Raw genomic sequence first — 15,189 nt, forward strand, 5'->3', positions numbered from 1 at the left:
TACCAATAAAATGGTCTGATGGTGATGTGGATATACTCGGAATACATATCCCAAAGGAAATAAATGATCTCACTTCAATAAATTTTAATAGAAAATTAGCAAAAATAGATAAGATCTTACTACCATGGAAAGGAAAATACCTGTCAATTTGTGGAAAAATCACCCTGATTAACTCATTAGTATTATCACAGTTTACCTATTTGCTTATGGTCTTGCCTACGCCTAGCGAACAGTTTTTTAAATTATATGAGAAAAAAATATTCAATTTTATTTGGAACGGCAAGCCAGACAAAATTAAAAGAGCATATTTATATAATGAATATGAATTCGGAGGACAGAAATTATTAAATATTAAAGCATTAGACCTATCACTAAAAGCTTCAGTCTTACAAAAGTTATACTTAAATCCGAACTGGTTCTCAAGCAAATTAGTAAGATTGTCTCACCCAATGTTCAAGAAAGGCCTTTTTCCCTTTATTCAGATTACAACCTCACACTTTCAGTTATTTGAAAAGGAAATAATCTCCCAAATGTCACTATTTCTAAAACAAGCCATAGAAAGTTGGTTGCAATTTCAATTTAATCCTCCAGAAACGACAGAACAAATAATGCAACAAATATTGTGGTTAAATTCAAATATACTAATTGACAAAAAACCTTTATTTTTTGACAGAATGTTTAAAAAAGGTATAATCTTTGTAAATGATATCATCGGTAGGACTGGTGGAGTTATGACGCACATGCAGTTAACAAAAACATATGGAAATGTCTGCTCTACCCAAAATTACAACCAAATAATGGCAGCTTTACCGCAAAAATGGAAGAGGAAAGTGGAAGGGGGAGAAAGTAAGGAACTTGTCTGTCGGCCTTGCATTAAAGAACATAATTGGTTAAGGAAAACTGTGATAAATAAAAAAATATATCAGTTTCACTTAAGGACCAAAGGATTGACAGCCGTCCCATATAGATTGCAAAATAGTTGGGAAGAGATCTTTGATGTACCGATCCCATGGCATAGTGTTTATGAACTGACACGCAAAACGACACCGGATTCAAAAATTAGAATCTTTCAATTTAAATTATTATATAAAATCCTTGCTACCAATAGAATGTTATTTATATGGGGGGATACAATCTTCCCAGCTCTGCAGATTTTGCTGTGAAGAGACGGAATCATTGGACCATTTGTTTTGGTTCTGTCCATTTGTAGCTTGTTTTTGGACACTGGTCCAGGAATGGCTAAAGGATTGCAATATTTACCTGGAACTAACCTTGCAGATAGCATTACTGGGTGATCTGAAAAGCCATAGTCAATCAATCAATAATATAATAATACTTTTAGCAAAGCTGTTTATTTTTAACTCTCAATCTGTAGAAGCAATGAGAATAGAAAGGTTCAGAACTTTTGTAAAACATCACAGTACGGTTGAAATATATATGGCAAATAGAAATCCGATATGGATGGTGTTAAGAGATAGATGGGAGGTATTGAATAGAGTTGAAGGATGGGACTAATAACAAATAACAACAAATAATAACAAAGATAGCTAATAATGTAAAGCATACTGTGTCCATAATAAGTATATAGGCTGTATGTTGGGAGCTTTTGGGAAAGAGCACAGTTAGAAAGATATGGCATATAGAAGCAAACCGGATGGACATCATGAAAACGATCGGAGAGGTTGAGAGTAGAAGTAGTTCAGGAGCAAAAAATAAATAAATAATAATAATAATAATAATAATGATATGTATGTATGTATGTATGTATGTATGTATATGTATATATATATGTATATATATAATAGAATTATTGTAAAATTAACTGTGTCCATAAGGTGTAGATAGTAAGTATAGACCGGAAGTAGAGGCCTGGGAATTGTTGTTCACTAATTTACTCCAAGTAGGGAAAGGATGGTGGGGTTGAAAAGTAATAAAGGGGAGTATATATATAAAAAAATATATATATATAAAAATAAAAATAAAAATAAAAAACATGGGGGATTGGAAGTGATGCAGACAATTACATTGATAGAAGATACAATCTATCTGCAATATTAAGCTGATCCATTCCCCCCCAAAAAAAATAAATAAATAAATAAATAAATAAATAAAAATAATTTCATTGAAAATGTATTTAATACAAAATACTTAACAAAATAAAACACTTTACTAACAACGATCAAGTTGTACAGAACAGATCCCATATTGAGAAAAAGTTACATATCACAAGACCATTACGTGTGCAGTAGCTCAGTTAGGCATGACATAACTTTCAATATGAAATAATGCATAGGTAGGCTAAAGGTTTACCCTAACCACTGATATCTCCCCCTAATAGCTCAGGTTATAGGATTTCCCAGACACAAATAATTAAGCCTACTCCTAGACTAAAAAGCATGTTCAATGAATAATGTCCTCTTTCCGTTCTGCCTCTATCCTGTCCAATAAACAAAAAATATAAAAAGAAGTGGGGCTGGCTCACTCCTTTAAAGAAAAAACGCAACACATTGTGGTCTCAAGCATCGTCTCCGAGACTCTACCTTACTTTTCCACCACCTCCTACTCCTCTACCTCCTCTTCCTCCACCTCCTACTCCTCTACCTCCTCTTCCTCCTCCTCCTCTACCTCCTCTTCCTCCACCTCCTACTCCTCTACCTCCTCTTCCTCCTCCTCCTACTCCTCTACCTCCTCTTCCTCTACCTCTACCCCTACCTCCTCCTCCTCCTCCTATTCCTCTACCTCCCTCCTCCACCCCCTACTCCTCTACCTCCTCTTCCTCCTCCTCCTACTCCTCTACCTCCTCTTCCTCCACCTCCTACTCCTCTACCTCCTCTTCCTCTACCTCCTACTCCTCTACCTCCTCTTCCTCCTCCTCCTCCTATTCCTCTACCTCCTCTTCCTCCACCTCCTACTCCTCTACCTCCTCTTCCTCCTCCTCCTACTCCTCTACCTCCTCTTCCTCCACCTCCTACTCCTCTACCTCCTCTTCCTCCTCCTCCTACTCCTCTACCTCCTCTTCCACCACCTCCTACTCCTCTACCTCCTCTCCTCCTCCTCCTCTACCTCCTCTTCCACCACCTCCTACTCCTCTACCTCCTCTTCCTCCACCTCCTACTCCTCTACCTCCTCTTCCACCACCTCCTACTCCTCTACCTCCTCTTCCACCACCTCCTACTCCTCTACCTCCTCTTCCTTTTCCCCCACCTCCTCTTTCATCTCTCTGGCGCCTCCCTGTGACTTCACCCTGTACACATCCCACCTCTCAGGCAGCCAGCCCTTATTGAACATCAGCTGAGCCAGCCAGGAGAAACCAAAGATGGCCGCCAGGGCCAGGAGCATACATACAGTGGCTTGCTCATACAGGGGTATGTCTCTATAAGCGGTACCGGAGTGCCAAGTCTAGGTCCAAAAGACTTCTCAACAGCTTCTACCCACAAGCCATAAGACTCCTGAACAGCTAATCATGGCTACCCGGACTATTTGCACTGCCCCCCCACCCCATCCTTTTTACGCTGCTGCTACTCTGTTAAGTATTTATGCATAGTCACTTTAACTCTACCCACATGTACATATTACCTCAACTACCTCAACTAGCCGGTGCCCCCGCACATTGACTCTGCACCGTTACCCCCCCTGTATATATAGCCTCCCTACTGTCACTTTATTTTACTTCTGCTCTTTGTTTTTCTCAACACTTTTTTTTGTTGTTGTTTTATTCTTACTTTTTTTGTTTAAAATAAACGCACTGTTGGTTAAGGGCTGTAAGTAAGCATTTCACTGTAATGTCTGCACTTGTTGTATTCGGCACATGTGACCAATAAAATTTGATTTGATTTGATTTGCTAAAGTATTCACCCCCTTGGCATTTTTCCTATTTTGTTGCCTTACAACCTGGAATTAAAATGGATTTGTTGGGGGTTTGTATCATTTGATTTACACAACATGCCTACCACTTTGAAGATGCAACATTTTTTTTGGGGTGAAACAAATAAAACACAAAAACAGAAAACTTGAGTGTGCATAACTATTCACCCCCCCAAAGACAATACTTTGCAGAGACACCTTTTTAAGTAATTACAGGGGTATGTCTCTATAAGCTTGGCACATCTAGCCACTGCGATTTTTGCCCATTCTTCAAGGCAAAACTGCTCCAGCTCCTTCAAGTTGAATGGGTTCCGCTGGTGTACAGCAATCTTTAAGTCATACCACAGATTCTCAATTGGATTGAGGTCTGGGCTTTGACTAGGCCATTCCAATACATTTAAATGTTTCCCCTAAAACCACTCAAGTGTTGCTTTAGCAGTATGCTTAGGGTCGTTGTCCTGCTGGAAGGTGAAATTTTCCGTTAATTATTTTATAAATTTTTTTGAAACAAGTAATTTTTTTCATGTCACTTCACCAATTTGGACTATTTTGTGTATGTCCATTACATGAAATCCAAATAAAAATCTATTTAAATTACAGGTTGTAATGCAACAAAATAGGAAAAATGCCAAGGGGGATGAATACTTTTTGCAAGTCACTGTACAAGCTGGAGGAACAGCGGTCATACTGATCCAAGATGGATGCACAGTAATCAGGACAGATCCAAGGCTACAACAGAGCCTGGATTCAAACCAGGATCTCTAGTGGCACAGCTAGCACTGCGATGCAGTGCCTTAGACCACTGCGCCAATTGCCATTGTGCCACGCTACCTCACTCCAAGTGGAGGGTTGCCCATCACAGCTTGAACAGCCCTGTGGTGTAGTACTCAGAAAAGTCAGAAGACCTTGAACAGCCCTGTGGTGTAGAACTCAGAGAAGTCAGAAGAGCTTGAACAGCTCTGTGGTGTAGAACTCAGAGAAGTCAGAAGAGCTTGAACAGCCCTGTGGTGTAGTACTCAGAGAAGTCAGAACAGCCCTGTGGTGTAGTACTCAGAGAAGTCAGAAGAGCCCTGTGGTGTAATACTCAGAGAAGTCAGAAGAGCTTGAACAGCCCTGTGGTGTAGTACTCAGAGAAGTCAGAACAGCCCTGTGGTGTAGTACTCAGAGAAGTCAGAAGAGCCCTGTGGTGTAATACTCAGAGAAGTCAGAAGAGCTTGAACAGCAATGTGGTGTAGTACTCAGAGAAGTCAGAACAGCCCTGTGGTGTAGTACTCAGAGAAGTCAGAAGAGCCCTGTGGTGTAATACTCAGAGAAGTCAGAAGAGCTTGAACAGCCCTGTGGTGTAGTACTCAGAGAAGTCAGAACAGCCCTGTGGTGTAGTACTCAGAGAAGTCAGAAGAGCCCTGTGGTGTAATACTCAGAGAAGTCAGAAGAGCTTGAACAGCCCTGTGGTGTAGTACTCAGAGAAGTCAGAACAGCTTGAACAGCCCTGTGGTGTAGAACTCAGAGAAGTCAGAAGAGCTTGAACAGCCCTGTGGTGTAGAACTCAGAGAAGTCAGAACAGCCCTGTGGTGTAGAATTCAGAGAAGTCAGAACAGCCCTGTGGTGTAGAACTCAGAGAAGTCAGAAGAGCCCTGTGGTGTAGAATTCAGAGAAGTCAGAACAGCCCTGTGGTGTAGTACTCAGAGAAGTCAGAACAGCCCTGTGGTGTAGAATTCAGAGAAGTCAGAACAGCCCTGTGGTGTAGAACTCAGAGAAGTCAGAAGTGCTTGAACAGCCCTGTGGTGTAGAACTCAGAGAAGTCAGAACAGCCCTGTGGTGTAATACTCAGAGAAGTCAGAAGAGGGAGCACAGTGGTGAGGGAAGTCTAGACTAGTGAGGACGTTATGAATGGTAGGGCAACTGAGCCAGAGATGCTGGATATAATGATGAGATGCTTGTGTCTACACCCTAACAATGGCATTCGTTGTCCACAGGGTGGAACGGCGGGCAGTCTTGCTCCTGCCTATCCTTTCTTTGGATTGGTGGATGCATCTCATTATTTGAATACTTTTTTGAGTATTCGATGAGGGATGTTGACGTCAACCGCCTGTGTTCAATGGAGAGTGAGATTCTATGCTGATGAGTATGCACATACCATCTCGAATTTCAACAATTTCAGCAACTCAGATATCAAGCGTTTTTTCTCAAACTTGCCAAAATGTCACATGCATCACACTTACAGTATAAGCAGGTTAGGATAATTAACGTGGCAGGTTAGGTGATTTACCCGAATGTAGTGGGCCAGTCATTCACGCGGACCAATGACTGCCAACACCATATGTTCTTTTTTTACATTTACATCATTTAGCAGACGCTCTTATCCAGAGCGACTTACATTAGCAATTAGGGTTAAGTGCCTTGCTCAAGGGCACATCGACAGATTATTCACCTAGTCTGCTCGGGGATTAGAACCAGCAACCTTTTGGTTACTGGCACAACGCTCTTAACCATTAAGCTACAGTTTAGAGGAAAGCACCGTCACCAGGTAGGTCCCACCAAGATTTGAACTCAGATTGTAAGACTCAGAATCTTAAGTGATCGCCGTTACACCATAGAACCCAATTGTGATCACATCAGTGAAGTGTACAAATTGTACTGTCCTTGTTTCACCGGAGAAACAGAGAAAATATCTCCTGGCCAGTACAGGTATGAAACCTGCGACCTTCAAGATATTAGCACATCGCTTTAACCAACGGGGCTAACCTGCCATGTAACAACTTGGAAATCTGCATATTTCCTTCACGATTGATTCAATGAGGGGGAAACAATCTCAAATATTGTCACTTTTAAGGGGCAGCAATTAGGCTATTAGCAAATGTAGTAGACAATCACAGTAAGCATTTCCTTTAGGCTAGACGTTCGCGCATACCAAAAGACTGCTTATAGACTCCCCCACCCCGCTTTTTTTCTCACATGCTACTATATTAAACAGGAGTATGTCTCTGCAAAAGCAGAGAAGGTCCTACTGAGATTTGAACTTAGAACACTGGATTCAAAGTCCAGAGTGCTAACCATTACACCATACTGATTGCTTTTGAGAATGGTACAGATTTTCTCAAACTTCTTGTGCAGCATATTACCAAATGTAGAACCCCAGTCATTTTTTGTAGCAAATACTGATGGCACAGTATTCATTTTCTGGTTCACAGGACAGGACTATGTCACCACATAGGCCATACCAAGATCTGAACTCAGGATTCAGAGTCCAGAGTGCTAACCATTAAACCATAGCACCCAATAACGATTTATTGGAGAATTTGTACAGATTTTTTAGCTGCGTATTACCAGGCCATGTTTTGTAGCAAATGCTGACAACACAGTAATCATTCTCATGCCGCTTTATTCTAGGTCACAGCGGAGGACTGTGTCACCAGTTAGAATATACTGAGATTTGAACTCAGAGTCCTGAGTGCTAACCATTACACCATAGAATCCAGTATAGTACAATTAAGTGAAGTCTTCAGATTTTACTGTCCTTGCTTAACCAATGAATCCTCAGGAGAACATATTATTATCAGGCTATTTTAACGGTTCAGAACAAAATCAAAGCAGGTTCTACCGTGACTTGAACTCGGATCATTGGATTCAATGTCCAGAGTGCTAAACATTACACCATACAACCTTATATTGGTTGCTTTTGGGAATTTTAAAGATTTTTTACAACTTTTTGTGCGGGCTATTAAGAAACATAACACCAGCACTTCTTTTGTAGCAAATACTGACACCACAGCATTCTTTTTCATACTGCTGGTTCCGGTTCACTGGAGAGGACTGTCACCTGGTAGGTCCTACCGAGATTTGAACTCAGAGTTCAAAATTCAGAATGCTAACCATTACACCATAGAAACTGAATTTGTTCACGTCAGTAAAGTGTATAGATTTGCCTGTTCTTGGTTCACCGGAGATACAGAGACAATTCCACCTGGGCTGTACAGGTATGAAACCTGCGACCTTCAAGTTATTAGCACATCGCTTTAACCAACGGGGCTAACCTAAAACCTAAATCTGCATATTTCCTTCACGATTGATTCAATGAGGGGGAAACAATCTCAAATATTGTCACTTTTAAGTGGCAGCAAGTAGGCTATAGCAAATGCAGTAGACAATCACAGTAAGCATTTCCTTTAGGCTAGCCGTTCGCGCGTACCGATGACTGCTTATCGACGCCCCCCAATCACTTGTTTTATTCACACATTACTATATTAAAGTTGACAGAAGAGGAGTATGTCATTGCAAAATGAGTATAGGTCCTACCGAGATTTGAACTTGGATCGCAGGATTCAGTCCTGAGTGCTAACCATTACACCATAGAACCCTGTATAAAATAGATTAGTCAGGTGTTCAGATTTGACTGTCCTTGGTTCACCAGAGAAACTGCAGGAGCAAAGATTATTTTCAGACTATTTGAATGGTTCAGAACAAATAAAAAGCAGGTTCTACCGAGACTTGAACTCGGATCATTGAATTCAATGTCCAGAGTACTAAACATTACACCATAGAACCTGATAATGATTGCTTTTGGGAATTGTACAGATTTTTAAAAACTCTTTGTGCTGCATATCAACAGTCTATCTTTAAGAGCAAATGCTGCCAACACAGTATTTTTTTTCATACTGCTTTACTCCAGGTCACAGAGGTGGATTGTGTCACATGGTAGGTTCTACCGAGACTTGAACTCGGATCGCAGAATTCAGAGTCCTGAGTGCTAACAATTACACCATAGAACCCTATATAGAACACTTCAGTGTAGTGTTCAGACTTTGCTGTCCTTGGTTAAACATGCAATTCTCAGGAGAACAGATTATTATCAGGCTAGTTTAACGGTTAAAAACTAAACCAAAACTGGTTCTACCGAGACTTGAACTCGGATCACTGGATTCAAAGTCCAGAGTGCTAACCATTACACCATAGAAATTGATATTGGTTGTTTTTGGGAATTTTACAGATTTTTCTACAACTTTTTGTGTGGGATATTAAGAAACATAACACCAGCCCTTCTTTTGTAGCAAATACTGACACCACAGCATTATTTTTCATACTGCTGGATTCCGGTTCACTGGAGAGGACTGTCCCCTGGTAGGTTTATCAATATTTGAACTCAGAGATCAGGATTCAGAGTGCTAACCATTACACCATAGAAACTGAATTTGTTCACGTCAGTGAAGTGTATAGAATTGCCTGTTCTTGGTTCACCGGAGAAACAGAGACAATTCCACCTGGGCTGTACAGGTATGAAACCTGCGACCTTCAAGTTATTAGCACATCGCTTTAAACAACGGGGCTAACCTGCCATGTAACAACTTGGAAATCTGCATATTTTCATCACAATTGATTCAATGAGGGGGAAACAATCTCAAATATTGTCACTTTTAAGGGACAGCAAGTAGGCTATAGCAACTGCAGTAGACAATCACAGTAAGCATTTCCTTTAGGCTAGCCGTTCGCGCGTACCGATGACTGCTTATCGACGCCCCCCAATCACTTGTTTTATTCACACATTACTATATTAAAGTTGACAGGAGAGGAGTATGTAATTGCAAAAGGAGGATGGGTCCTACCGAGATTTGAACTCGGATCGCAAGATTCAGAGTCCTGAGTGCTAACCATTACATCATAGAACCCTGTATTGACTATGTTAGTCAGGTGTTCAGATTTTACTGTCCTTGGTTCACCAGAGAAACTGCAGGAGCAAAGATTATTATCAGGCTATTTGAATGGTTCAGAACAAATAAAAAGGAGGTTCTACCGAGACTTGAACTCGGATTATTGGATTCAATGTCCAGAGTGCTAAACATTACACCATAGAACCTGATAATGATTGCTTTAGGGAATTGTACAGATTTTTAAAAACTCTTTGTGCTGCATATCACCAGTCTATCTTTAAGAGCAAATGCTGACAACTCAGTACATTTTTTTCATACTGCTTTATTCCAGGTCACAGAGGTGGATTGTGTCACCTGGTAGGTTCTACCGAGATTTGAACTCAGATCACAGGATTCAGAGTCCTGAGTGCTAACCATTACACCATAGAACCCTGTATAGAACACTTCAGTGTAGTGTTCAGACTTTGCTGTCCTTGGTTAAACATGCAATTCTCAGGAGAACAGATTATTATCAGGCTAGTTTAACGGTTCAGAACAAAACCAAAACAGGTTCTACCGAGACTTGAACTCGGATCACTGGATTCAAAGTCCAGAGTGCTAACCATTACACCATAGAACCCTGTATAGAATACATTAGTCAGGTATTCAGATTTTACTGTCCTTGGTTCACCAGAGAAACTGCAGGAGCAAAGATTATTTTCAGGCTATTTGAATGGTTCAGAACAAATTAAAAGCAGGTTCTACCAAGACTTGAACTCGGATCATTGGATTCAATGTCCAGAGTGCTAAACATTACAACATAGAACCTGATAATGATTGCTTTTGGGAATTGTACAGATTTTTTAAAACTCTTTGTGCTGCATATCAACAGTCTATCTTTAAAAGCAAATGCTGCCAACACAGTATTTTTTTTCATACTGCTTTATTCCAGGTCACAGAGGTGGATTGTGTCACGTGGTAGGTTCCACCAAGATTTGAACTCAGATCCCAGGATTCAGAGTCCTGAGTGCTAACCATTACACCATATAACCCTGTATAGAACACTTCAGTGTAGTGTTCAGACTTTGCTGTGCTTGGTTAAACATGCAATCCTCAGGAGAACAGATTATTGTCAGGCTAGTTTAACGGTTCAGAACAAAACCAAAACAGGTTCTACCGAGATTTTAACTCGGATCGCAGGATTCATAGTCCTGAGTGCTAACCATTACACCATAGAACCCTGTATAGAACACTGCAGTGTGGTGTTCAGACTTTGCTGTCCTTGGTTAAACATGCAATCCTCAGGAGAACACATTATTGTCAGGCTAGTTTAACGGTTCAGAACAAAACCAAAACAGGTTCTACCGAGACTTGAACTCGGATCACTGGATTCAAAGTCCAGAGTGCTAACCATTACACCATAGAACCTGATATTGGTTGTTTTTGGGAATTTTACAGATTTTTTACAACTTTTTGTGTGGGATATTAAGAAACATAACACCAGCCCTTCTTTTGTAGCAAATACTGACACCACAGCATTATTTTTCATACTGTTGGATTCCGATTCACTGGAGAGGACTGTCCCTTGGTAGGTCCTACCAAGATTTGAACTCAGAGATCAGGATTCAGAGTGCTAACCATTACACCATGGATACTGAATTTGTTCACGTCAGTGAAGTGTATAGATTTGCCTGTTCTTGGTTCACCGGAGAAACAGTGACAATTCCACCTGGGCTGTACAGGTATGAAACCTGCGACCTTCAAGTTATTAGCACATCGCTTTAAACAACGGGGCTAACCTGCCATGTAACAACTTGGAAATCTGCATATTTTCATCACGATTGATTCAATGAGGGGGAAACAATCTCCAATATTGTCACTTTTAAGGGGCAGCAAGTAGGCTATAGCAAATGCAGTAGACAATCACAGTAAGCATTTCCTTTAGGCTAGCCGTTCGCGCGTACCGATGACTGCTTGTCAGCGCCCCCCAATCACTTGTTTTATTCACACATTACTATATTAAAGTTGATAGGAGAGGAGTATGTCATTGCAAAAGGAGGATAGGTCCTACCGAGATTTGAACTCGGATCGCAGAATTCAGAGTGCTGAGTGCTAACCATTAAACCATAGAACCCTGTATAGAAGACATTAGTCAGCTGTTCAGATTTTACTGTCCTTGGTACCCAGAGAAACTGCAGGAGCAAAGATTATTTTCAGGCTATTTGAATGGTTCAGAACAAATAAAAAGCAGGTTCTACCGAGACTTGAAATCGGATCATTGGATTCAATGTCCAGAGTGCTAAACATTACACCATAGAACCTGATAATGATTGCTTTAGGGAATTGTACAGATTTTTAAAAACTCTTCGTGCTGCATATTACCAGTCTATCTTTAATAGCAAATGCAGCAAACACAGTATTTTTTTTCATACTGCCTTATTCCAGGTAACTGAGGTGGATTGTTTCACGTGGTAGGTTCTACCGAGATTTGAACTCCTATCACTGGATTCAAAGTCCAGAGTGCTAACCATTGCACCATAGAACCCTGTATAGAACACTTCAGTGTAGTGTTCAGACTTTGCTGTCCTTGGTTAAACATGCAATCCTCAGGAGAACAGATTATTATCAGGCTAGTTTAACGGTTCAGAACTAAACCAGTTCTACCGAGACTTGAACTCGGATCACTGGATTCAAAGTCCAGAGTGCTCACCATTACACCATAGAACCTGATATTGGTTGTTTTGGGGAATTTTACAGATTTTTTACAACTTTTTGTGTGGGATATTAAGAAACATAACACCAGCCCTTCTTTTGTAGCAAATACTGACACCACAGCATTATTTTTCATACTGCTTTATTTTGGTTCACTGGAGAGGACTGTCCCCTGGTAGGTCCTACCAAGATTTGAACTCAGAGATCAGGATTCAGAGTGCTAACCATTACACCATGGATACTGAATTTGTTCACGTCAGTGAAGTGTATAGATTTGCCTGTTCTTGGTTGACCGGAGAAACAGAGACAATTCCACCTGGGCTGTACAGGTATGAAACCTGCGACCTTCAAGTTATTAGCACATCGCTTTAAACAACGGGGCTAACCTGCCATGTAACAACTTGGAAATCTGCATATTTTCATCACGATTGATTCAATGAGGGGGAAAAAATCTCAAATATTGTCACTTTTAAGGGGCAGCAAGTAGGCTATTAGCAAATGTAGTAGACAATCACAGTAAGCATTTCCTTTAGGCTAGCCGTTCAGCGTGCACCGATGACTGCTTATCGACGCCCCCCAATCACTTATTTTATTCACACATTACTATATTAAAGTTGACAGAAGAGGAGTATGTCATTGCAAAAGGGGAATAGGTCCTACCGAGATTTGAACTCGGATCGCAGGATTCAGAGTCATGAGTGCTAACCATTACACCATAGAACCCTGAATAGAATACATTAGTCAGGTGTTCAGATTTTACTGTCCTTGGTTCACCATAGAAACTGCAGGAGCAAAGATTATTTTCAGGCTAGTTTAACGGTTCAGAACAAAACCAAAACAGGTTCTACCGAGACTTGAACTCAGATCACTGGAATCAAAGTCCAGAGTGCTAACCATTACACCATAGAACCTGATATTTGTTGTTTTTGGGAATTTTACAGATTTTTTACAACTTTTTGTGTGGGATATTAAGAAACATAACACCAGCCCTTCTTTTGTATCAAATACTGACACCACAGCATTATTTTTCATATTGCTGGTTCCGGTTCACTGGAGAGGACTGTCACCTGGTAGGTCCTACCAAGATTTGAACTCAGAGATCAGGATTCAGAGTGCTAACCATTACACCATGGATACTGAATTTGTTCACGTCAGTGAAGTGTATAGATTTGCCTGTTCTTGGTTGACCGGAGAAACAGAGACAATTCCACCTGGGCTGTACAGGTATGAAACCTGCGACCTTCAAGTTATTAGCACATCGCTTTAAACAACGGGGCTAACCTGCCATGTAACAACTTGGAAATCTGCATATTTTCATCACGATTGATTCAATGAGGGGGGAAAAAATCTCAAATATTGTCACTTTTAAGGGGCAGCAAGTAGGCTATTAGCAAATGTAGTAGACAATCACAGTAAGCATTTACTTTAGGCTAGCCGTTCGCGCGTACCGATGACTGCTTATCGACGCCCCCCAATCACTTATTTTATTCACACATTACTATATTAAAGTTGACAGGAGAGGAGTATGTAATTGCAAAAGGAGGATAGGTCCTACCGAGATTTGAACTCGGATCGCAGGATTCAGAGTCCTGAGTGCTAACCATTACATCATAGAACCCTGTATTGACTATGTTAGTCAGGTGTTCAGATTTTACTGTCCTTGGTTCACCAGAGAAACTGCAGGAGCAAAGATTATTATCAGGCTATTTGAATGGTTCAGAACAAATAAAAAGCAGGTTCTACTGAGACTTGAACTCGGATTATTGGATTCAATGTCCAGAGTGCTAAACATTACACCATATAACCTGATAATGATTGCTTTAGGGAATTGTACAGATTTTTTAAAACTCTTTGTGCTGCATATCACCAGTCTATCTTTAAGAGCAAATGCTGCCAACTCAGTATTTTTTTTTCATACTGCTTCATTCCAGGTCGCAGAGATGGATTGTGTCCCCTGGTAGGTTCTACCGAGATTAGAACTCAGATCACAGGATTCAGTCCTGAGTGCTAACCATTACACCATAGAACCCTGTATAGAACACTTCAGTGTAGTGTTCAGACTTTGCTGTCCTTGGTTAAACATGCAATCCTCAAGAGAACAGATTATTATCAGGCTAGTTTAACGGTTCAGAACAAAACCAAAACAGGTTCTACCAAGACTTGAACTCAGATCACTGGATTCAAAGTCCAGAGTGCTAACCATTACACCATAGAACCCTGTATAGAATACATTAGTCAGGTATTCAGATTTTACTGTCCTTGGTTCACCAGAGAAACTGCAGGAGCAAAGATTATTTTCAGGCTTTTTGAATGGTTCAGAACAAATTAAAAGCAGGTTCTACCAAGACTTGAACTCGGATCATTGGATTCAATGTCCAGAGTGCTAAACATTACAACATAGAACCTGATAATGATTGCTTTTGGGAATTGTACAGATTTTTTAAAACTCTTTGTGCTGCATATCAACAGTCTATCTTTAATAGCAAATGCTGCCAACACAGTAATTTTTTTCATACTGCTTTACTCCAGGTCACAGAGGTGGATTGTGTCACGTGGTAGGTTCTACCGAGATTTGAACTCGGATCGCAGGATTCAGAGTCCTGAGTGCTAACCATTACACCATAGAACCCTGTATAGAACACTTCAGTGTAGTGTTCAGACTTTGCTGTCCTTGGTTAAACATGCAATTCTCAGGAGAACAGATTATTATCAGGCTAGTTTAACGGTTCAAAACTAAACCAAAACTGGTTCTACCGAGACTTGAACTCGGATCACTGGATTCAAAGTCCAGAGTGCTAACCATTACTCCATAGAAATTGATATTGGTTGTTTTTGGGAATTTTACAGATTTTTCTACAACTTTTTGTGTGGGATATTAAGAAACATAACACCAGCCCTTCTTTTGTAGCAAATACTGACACCACAGCATTATTTTTCATACTGCTGGATTCCGGTTCACTGGAGAGGACTGTCCCCTGGTAGGTTTATC

At 40.5% G+C, this 15,189-nt stretch overlaps 13 non-coding genes across 13 annotated transcripts; all 13 read right to left on the minus strand.

The window, feature by feature from the left end:
* Positions 1-8,561: 8,561 nt before the first annotated feature.
* On the minus strand, positions 8,562-8,633 carry trnaq-cug. Its single transcript has one exon. It is a non-coding gene; the product is annotated as a tRNA-Gln (tRNA).
* A 116-nt stretch (positions 8,634-8,749) lies between these two features.
* On the minus strand, positions 8,750-8,821 carry trnaq-uug. The gene has a single exon. It is a non-coding gene; the product is annotated as a tRNA-Gln (tRNA).
* A 1,047-nt stretch (positions 8,822-9,868) lies between these two features.
* On the minus strand, positions 9,869-9,940 carry trnaq-cug. Its single transcript has one exon. It is a non-coding gene; the product is annotated as a tRNA-Gln (tRNA).
* A 116-nt stretch (positions 9,941-10,056) lies between these two features.
* On the minus strand, positions 10,057-10,128 carry trnaq-uug. The gene has a single exon. It is a non-coding gene; the product is annotated as a tRNA-Gln (tRNA).
* A 528-nt stretch (positions 10,129-10,656) lies between these two features.
* Positions 10,657-10,728, minus strand: trnah-aug. The gene has a single exon. It is a non-coding gene; the product is annotated as a tRNA-His (tRNA).
* Positions 10,729-10,844: 116 nt separating this feature from the next.
* Positions 10,845-10,916, minus strand: trnaq-uug. The gene has a single exon. It is a non-coding gene; the product is annotated as a tRNA-Gln (tRNA).
* A 1,045-nt stretch (positions 10,917-11,961) lies between these two features.
* Positions 11,962-12,033, minus strand: trnaq-uug. Its single transcript has one exon. It is a non-coding gene; the product is annotated as a tRNA-Gln (tRNA).
* A 110-nt stretch (positions 12,034-12,143) lies between these two features.
* Positions 12,144-12,215, minus strand: trnaq-uug. Its single transcript has one exon. It is a non-coding gene; the product is annotated as a tRNA-Gln (tRNA).
* A 636-nt stretch (positions 12,216-12,851) lies between these two features.
* On the minus strand, positions 12,852-12,923 carry trnaq-cug. The gene has a single exon. It is a non-coding gene; the product is annotated as a tRNA-Gln (tRNA).
* Positions 12,924-13,039: 116 nt separating this feature from the next.
* trnaq-uug lies at positions 13,040-13,111 on the minus strand. Its single transcript has one exon. It is a non-coding gene; the product is annotated as a tRNA-Gln (tRNA).
* A 635-nt stretch (positions 13,112-13,746) lies between these two features.
* trnaq-cug lies at positions 13,747-13,818 on the minus strand. The gene has a single exon. It is a non-coding gene; the product is annotated as a tRNA-Gln (tRNA).
* Positions 13,819-14,345: 527 nt separating this feature from the next.
* trnaq-uug lies at positions 14,346-14,417 on the minus strand. The gene has a single exon. It is a non-coding gene; the product is annotated as a tRNA-Gln (tRNA).
* A 340-nt stretch (positions 14,418-14,757) lies between these two features.
* Positions 14,758-14,829, minus strand: trnaq-cug. Its single transcript has one exon. It is a non-coding gene; the product is annotated as a tRNA-Gln (tRNA).
* Positions 14,830-15,189: the final 360 nt, after the last annotated feature.

Source organism: Coregonus clupeaformis, unplaced genomic scaffold, assembly GCF_020615455.1.
Source record: "Coregonus clupeaformis isolate EN_2021a unplaced genomic scaffold, ASM2061545v1 scaf1339, whole genome shotgun sequence".
NCBI classification, from domain to species: domain Eukaryota; kingdom Metazoa; phylum Chordata; class Actinopteri; order Salmoniformes; family Salmonidae; genus Coregonus; species Coregonus clupeaformis.